General features: G+C 40.5%; 1 non-coding gene across 1 annotated transcript; it reads left to right on the forward strand.

Annotated features, from left to right (window-relative positions):
- The first annotated feature begins 2,782 nt into the window (after positions 1-2,782).
- On the forward strand, positions 2,783-2,920 carry LOC119927937. Its single transcript, XR_005450901.1, has one exon. It is a non-coding gene; the product is annotated as a small nucleolar RNA SNORA7 (small nucleolar RNA).
- Positions 2,921-8,538: the final 5,618 nt, after the last annotated feature.

Consider the following 8,538-nt stretch of genomic DNA (forward strand, 5'->3'; position numbering starts at 1 on the left):
ATGTGTTAAGCACTGTTGATTAATGGAATGATTAAACCAGAACTACTGCTTGCAGTTGTGATTGATGTCTCTTGGGAAGGAGGAAAGTTAGGAAGAAGGTATCTAGGGCAACAAAGATGATGAGTAGAATGGAGAATGGAGAAAATGACTTTTGAGTCTAGACAGAAAAGAGGAAGACGAAAATAGGACAGGATCCATGGCTTCTACAGAAACGTTCTGGGTATGTCACCCTCCTTCTCAAAAATCTCCATTCATTTCCTATCAACCTCCACATCAAACAAAAACTCCTCACTATTGGCCTCAAAGCTCTCCATCACCTTGCCCCCTCCTACCTCACCTCCCTTCTCTCCTTCTATATCCCAGTCATTCATTCATTCAATCATATTTATTGAGCACTTACTGTGAGCAGAGCACTGTACTAAGTGCTTGGGGAGTATAAGTTGGCAACATGTGGAGACGTTTCCTACCCAACAGCAGGCTCACAGTCTAGAAGGGTGAGACAGACAATAAAATAAAACATGTGGACAGGTATCAAGTCATCAGAATAAATACAAATAAAGCTAGATGCACATCATTAACAAAATAAATAGAATAGTAAATATGTACAAGTAAAATTAATAGAGTAATAAATCTGTACAAACATATGTACAGGTTCTGTGGGGAGGGGAAGGAGGTAGGGCAGGGGGATGGGGAGGTGGAGAGGAAAAAGGGGGCTCAATCTGGGAAGGCCTCCTGGAGGAAGTGAGCTCTCAGTAGGGCTTTGAAGGGAGGAAGAGAGGATGTGTGGAGGGAGGGCATTCCAGGCCAGGGGGAGGATGTGGGACGGGGGTCGACGGTGGGACAGGTGAGAATGAGGTACAGTGAGTACAGTCCACCCACTCAGCTCCTCTGGTACTAACCTTCTCACTGTGCCTCAATCTCTCCTGTCCCGCTGCTGACCCCTGGCCCACATCCTACTTCTGGCCTGAAAAGCCCTCCCTCCTCAAATCCACCAAACAATCACTCGTCCCCCTTTTAGAGCCCTACTGAAGGCTCACCTCATCCAAGGGGCCCTCCCAGACTAAGCCCCCCTTTTCCTCAGGTCCCCCTCCTTCCACATCACCTTGATTCACTCCCTTTGCCCTTTTCTGCCCCGCCCTATGGAATTTATGTGTATATGTATATATCTATAATTCTGTTTATTTATATTGATGCCTATTTACTTGTTTTGATGTCTGTATTCCCGCTTCTTGTCTGTAAACCTGGTGTGGACAGGAATTGTTATTGCTGAATTATACTTTCCAAACGCTTAGTACAGTGCTGTGCACACAATAAGCACCCAATAAATATGACTGACTGAATGAATGAATGAATGGTTGTGAAATCATGAATAGAAGTGTACAAAATATATGTCACCACACCAGGAAGAAGGGACAACCATTTGAGCTGAAGGTGATAGGTCAAACAAATAATAGAAACTGTAAAAATTTAAACAAAGCCCTGCCTAATTACTATCTAAGCATTCTATCCCAGGGATTCTCTCTCCCCATCTAGACTGTAAGCTCCTGTGAGCAGGGAACATGTCTGTTATATTGTTATATTGCACTCTCTTTAGTACAGAGCAGGTCTCAATAAATACAGTTGACTGACTGAATACTGAATACTAACAGATACTAACAAAGTATCTGTAAGTAGTAAGCACTTCAATAAATATTATTACCACTAAAACCCCTCCCCCCTTCAAATCTTATTGGAGGCACATACATGGCCTCCGGGTGGCCTTTCCTGATTATGCCCTCCTTTCTTCTTCTTCCACTCACTTCTGTATCACCCTGATTTTTTCCTTTATTCATCCCCTCTCCAAGCCCCACAGCACTTATGTACATATCTGTAATTTTTAAAATTTATTTATATTAATGTCTGTTAACGACTGTAAACTCGTTATAGATAGGGAATGTCTGTTATATCATTATTTTGTACTCTCCCAAACGCTTAGTGCACTGCTCTGCACACAGTAAGTGCTCAATAAATATGACTGACTGACTGACTACAACTGATGTGAAATGCATTTCTAAAGGAAGTTTTGAAAGCTGAAAAATGGTAGATTCAAGATGGGTTTGGATAAATCTGTGGATGAGGGGTCCATAAAAACTTGGTTATTAGAGGGAAGTTAGGGATAAAGAGGGAAAAGAGTGCTTTTTTGTTGTTGTTATTTTGTGTTTTTCTATTGGTACTTATTGAGTGCTTGCTATGTTCCAAGCACACTACTAAGTGCTGGGGTAGGTACAAGATAATCAGGTTATACACTGACCCTTTCAAACATAGGTAGGGTGTACAGTCTAAGTAGGAGGGAGTGGAATTTAATTCTCATTTTACAGATGAGATAACAGAGGTGAAGATGTTAAGTGAGAAGCAGCATGGCCCAGTGGAAAATGAATGGGCCTGAGAACCAGAGGACCTGGATTCTAATCCCACTCTGCCATTTGTCTGCTGTGTGATCTTGGACAAGTCATTTAATTTCTCTGTGCCTTACTCAGTAACTTCTTCTACATAATGGGGATTAAGACTGTGAGCCCCATGTGGGACATGGACTGTATCTAAACTGATTATCTTATATCTACCCGAGTGCTTAGTATACTGCCTGGCATTTAGTAAGCACTTAACAAATACCATACTAAAGTGACTTTCCTAAGGTCACAAATCAGGCACGTTGAGACTAATTCGATGGTATGTCACTAATCATTAGAAGAAGGAAAGCAAACATCAATTGATCAATGTATTTATCGAGCACTTACTGTATGCACTCCTCTCAGGACCACACCTGCAGAGGTTCCAGTACTCTACCATTCTTGGCTACGGGAGGGAGAGTCAAGCAGAGGCATACCCATTCCATTCCTAGCTTGGGCAGTGGCTAGCGATTGGAAGGCAAACTGCTACAAGTCAAAACTCACCTGTGCTGGGCAGCAGCGGCATGGGAGAGACTCAAGTTTACTGCATGGAAAGAGGCAATGGTAAACCACTTCCATATTTTTACCATGGAAACTTTATGGTACACTACCAGAATGACTGCAGATGGAGGTGGGGTGTTACATGATAGATGTGTCCTTGGAGTTGCTATGGGGCAGAGATGATGGGACAGCATAAGACAAGATACTGTGTGTAAGGTACCATCACACTTTTCCTTCAAATACTCTGCTGCTACTGATAGAACCAGAATCCTGGGCTTGTTTTAAGCTAGTTAGGACATTGCTTCTGTCCTTATGGGTGTGGAGGTAGAAAAATGAAGCAAAGCGGGCTAGTGTCTTCCTTTTCTTTAGCTACTAGACCAGCCAGGGGCTATCTTCATGCGCAAATAAGTTCATAATGAAAATCTCAGACCAGAGAAGCAGCATGGTTTAGTGGAAAAAGCCCAGACTTGGGAGGCAGAGGTTGTGCGTTCTAATCTTGACTCTGCCACTTGTCATCTGTGTGACTTTGGGCAAGTCACTTAATTTCTCTGTGCCTCAGTTAGCTCATCTGCAAAATGCTGGGAGCCCCACGTGGGACAACATGATTACCTTGAATCTACCCTGTGCTTAGAACAGAGATTGGAACATATTAAGTGCTTAACAAATATCATTATTTTAGAGAGGCAGCATATCTTAGTGGAAAAAGCATGGCCTTGGGAGTCCAAGGATGTGGGTTCTAATCCTAGCTCTGCCACTTGTCTGCTATGTGACCTTGGGCAAGCCACTTAACTTCTCTGTGACTCAGTTACCTCATCTGTTAAATGAGGATTTAGGCTGTGAGCCCCATGTGGGACAACCTGATTACCTTGTATGTACCCCAGTTCTTAAAACAGTGCTTGGCACATAGTAAGAGCTTAACAAAAAACATCATCATTATTATAATTATGAGTTTCAATCAATGGATCAATCAACAGTATTTTCTAAGGTGACTAGTGTCTTTTTCTTTTCTCTAACTATGAGACCAGCCAGGAGCAAACTAAATACTCTTAGTATAAAAATGATTCCAGAACTATAATTATCTGTCTCAATCAATCAATCAACAGTATTTATTGAGGGTCTCCTGTATGCAAAACATTATACTAAGCAATTAATAGATATGATCACTGCCCTTGAGGAACTTAAAAGACTTTCTCTTCTACAGCTCTTTCAGCATAAATGAAAAATGGTCCCTCTCCTTTTTAAAAGTAATACAACCGATACTGAAATATACTACCTGTAGATGTGGCCTATTGCAGTTATCTGAAGGTATCTATTGACTTCTGGCTCATTTTTTAGCCTGGAATTGTGTGGACTTCTGAGATACCAACAGGGCTAAAGAATGAACATTTTGGAAAATCTTGAACCCAGGAGTTTATTAGAAGGGTTAATCACATGCTCAACGCTTTTTAGCACAGTAGCCTATATCTAGTGGATGCTGAAAGTAATACTGATGATATAAAATTTTCATATTTTTTACTGCATGACTTTTTATCATAATTTATCAATGAGGTGCACTAAAAAGATTTGGGAATTTGGGACACGTTTGAAATATTTAATTTAAGAGAAGCAGCATGATCTGGGGGAAAAGGCACAGGCCTGAGAGTCAGAGCACCAAGATTCTAATCCTGGCTCTGCCACTTGTCTGCTGTGTAACCTTGGGCAAGTCACTTAATTTTCTGTGCCTCAGCTTCCTCATCTGTAGAATGGGGATTTAATACCTGTTCTTCCTACTGCTTAGACTGTGAGCCCTATTTGGGGCCTGATGTCTTACATCTCTTGTAGCACTTAGTATAGTGCTTGGCACATAATAAATTCTTAACAAATAGCACAATTACTATTAATTTCAATCTGGCTCATTTTTGAAAATGAAAAAAAGAAGCACAAGTCAAGTAATAGTCCTCCCTTGTATCTATCTGTATTTCTATGTGTTCATTGATTACATATATGCTACTACATATGATGACATATGTTAACACATATGAAACATATAGTATTTCTAGGTAGATAGATTTTAAAAATGGAATAATCCCATCTCAAGTGCTGAATGGTTTCATTCAGTTTTACTATACAAAGGCTAAATCTGGAATTGTAAAATGGGGAAAAACCCTTACTGAGATGGTCAAAATGCCAAAGCTACATCTATTTCTACTTTCTTTTTTCTAGAACTGAACATTCTCCATGGTGGAGATTCAAACATTCTCTTTGCCTTCAAATATGTCTATCAACTAATATTTTCCTCATGTCTTTGTTGGTCTGAGGTATTCTCCCCTTTGTCTCTTTTCACCTCATGTGAAACAGCCTTTAATCTCCCCTACACTCTTCAATTTAAGCTGCTGGTAATTCATAAACATGATAGCTGCTTTCAGCAAAACTGAGCTATTTGGTGTTAACATAACAATATGTCTTGGGAGACATCTACAGGCTGCTTTCTGCCAGGGAAAGTTAACAAAGATGAACAACTTTGCTAATCAAGAACATCTCACAATCATACCTTGTGCTATCGTCTTTTCTCCTCTGATAAATCTTCAAACTAGAAACCACTTGAAAAGGAGAGACTCAGACAATAAATCTTCCAATTCATTTATCATTCAAGTTAATCTGTATACTCTGATCTGTGACTATTTATTACTATGAAAATAATTCCCCTTAATGAATTTAACCCCATCTACTTTTTCAAATGGAAAACAAATGATTGCTTTTATATTATTCATGATACAAATACAGAATTTAGTGGGTCATTTTTCATCTACAAATACTTTGCAGTTTTAAGGAATATAAGGTAGTAGAAGGAAATAGTTTTTCAATGGGCAAAGAATAATAATTATTATTATTATGGTATTTATTAAATACTTATGTGCCAAGTACTGTTCTAAACACAGGGGTAGATACAAGGTAATCAGGTTGCCCCACCTGGGGTTCACAGTTTTAATCCCCATTTTACAGATAAGGGAACTGAGACACAGAAAAGTTAAGTGGTTTGCCCAAGACCACACAGCAGACAAGTGGCAGAGCCAGGATTAGAACCCATGTCCTCTGACTCCCAAGACCGTGCTCTTTCCACTAAGTCATGCTACTTTTCTGATGTTTCCTGATAAGATGTAACAGTAACTGGAAAAGAAAAGAGCAGGAGATAAAATCTACTGCAGGAAAATTCCCGCACTGCACAGGTCAGAAAGGATACTGTCCTGGATTTGTTAATTGAAAGAACAGGATTTTGAAATTGAAATGTCAAGGCTAAAAGCAAAGGTCTTTGCAACTCAGAAGCAGCTGAGAAGCAACATGACCTAGGAGGAGTCAGAGGACCTGGGTACTAATCCCAGCTCCACTACTGGTCTGCTGAATAACCTTGGACAATTTACTTAAGTTCTTTGTGCCTCAGTTCCCACATCCGTAAAATGGGATTAAATTCTACACCCTCCTTCTTAGCCTGTGCAATCTGTGTGGGAGAGGGACTGTGTCCAACCTGATTAACTTCCATCTACTCTAGGGTTTAGCAATAATAATAACGATAATAATAATTATTATTATGATATTTGTTAAGCACTTACTATTCATTCATTCAATTGTATTTATTGAGCACTTATTGTGTGCAGAGCACTGTACTAAGCGCTTGGGAAGAACAAATCAGCGACATATAGAGACATTCCCTACCCAACAATGGGCTCACAGTCTGTGTCAGGCAATGTACTAACCACTGGGGTGGATACAAGCAAATCAAGTTGGACACAGATCCTATCCCACATGGAGCTCACAGTCTTAATCCCCATTTTACAGATGAAGTAACTGAGGCATAAAAAAGTGAAGTGACTTGCTCAAGGTCACACAGCAGACAAGTGGCAGAGCTGGGATTAGAACCCAGTTCCTTCTGACTCCCAGGCCCATGCTCTTTCCATTAAGCCATGCTGCTTTACAGTAAGCCACATGGCTTATAGTGCTTGATACATAATAATAATAATAATAATAGCATTAATTAAGCACTTACTATGTGCAATGCACTGTTCTAAGCGCTGGAGGGATACGAGGTGATCAGGTTGTCCTACGTGGGGCTCACAGTCTTCATCCCCATTTTACAGATGAGGTAACTGTGGCTCAGAGAAGTTAAGCGACTTGCCCAAGGTCACACAGCAGGCGTGGTGGAGCCGGTTGACAAGTACCTGAAAAAACCTCCCAAAACAACTTAAGAATAGAAAGATAATGTCACCTCTGCTCCTTTTTGCTAAGAAAGTCAGGGAAATGGACAACTAAATATTCCGTTTCTGAATAAGAATAGACTAAAAAACTTGGTGTTCTCTACTTTAAAAGGAGTAAGTCTGTAAAGGGGCATGCTTGAAGTTTATAAATTCATGGAGGGAATTGTCAGGAAAAAAATGAAATTGTTTTTCACCAAGTCCCAGAGAATCAGAAATGTGGGCACTGCCGTTGAAGGTGGTAGGCTCAAGATGATAGAAAGGAGGCAGGAAGGGGGTAGACTCAAATGATAGAAAGGAGGCAGAAACTTTTGTTGGGTATACGACAGAGTCACTTTTTACTTCTACTCAAAATAAATGTTCATGTTGTTCTACATTAGTGTGCCCAGATGAAGATCAAGTGAATCTGCCTGACACTAGCCTCCCTGTACACACACCATCTCCAGCTCTGTCTCCACATCCTCCCATTGGCTCTTTAAAACTCCCCGTATGCACTGCTTCTTTTCATTTTTCATCTTTTCCTGCAGCTAGAAAATGTCTCTGTACCCACCAAGCACTTAACCAGTGCCATTATCATTATTATTATCATTAAATTTAAGTGCTTACTATATATCTATCAATCACATTTATTGAGCACTTATTGTGTGCAGAGCACTTCATTAAGCGCTTGGGAGAGTATCATATAACAGAACTGGAAGACATATTCCCTGCCCAAAACCAGCTCACAATCTAGTGGGGGAGACAGACATTAAATTAAGGATCTGTGCATAAGTGCTGAGGGGCTGAAGGAGGGGTGAATAAAGGGAGAAAAGCAGGGTGATGCAGAAGGGAGAGAGAAAAGAAGAGATGAAGCACCGGGAGAGTTACAACACAATCAGATTCATTTCCAGTCCCATACGAAGATCACATTTAAGGGGGAGGGAGAACAGGTATCATATCCATATTTTAAAGATGAGAAAACTGAAAGAAGCTAAGTGACTTGCCCAAGGTTACCCAGAAGCAGGATAGCTCTCTTCCTCTCTTCAAAGCCCTACTGAGAGCTCACCTCTTCCAGAAGGCCATCCCAGACTGAGCCCCCTTTTTCCTCTCCTCCTCCCCATCCCCCCTGCCCTACCTCCTTCCCCTCTCCACAGCACTTGTATATATTTGTACAGATTTATTACTCTATTTATTTTACTTATACATATTTACTATTCTATTTTGTTAATGATGTGCATATAACTTCAATTCTATTTGTTCTAACGATTTTGACAGCTGTCTATATGTTTTGTTCTGTTGTCTGTCTCCCCCTTCTAGACTGTGAGCCCGTTGTTGGGTAGGAACCATCTTTATATGTTACCGACTTCTACTTCCCAAGTGCTTACTACAGTGCTCTGCACACAGTA

Source organism: Tachyglossus aculeatus, chromosome 4, assembly GCF_015852505.1.
Source record: "Tachyglossus aculeatus isolate mTacAcu1 chromosome 4, mTacAcu1.pri, whole genome shotgun sequence".
Classification (NCBI taxonomy): Eukaryota; Metazoa; Chordata; class Mammalia; order Monotremata; family Tachyglossidae; genus Tachyglossus; species Tachyglossus aculeatus.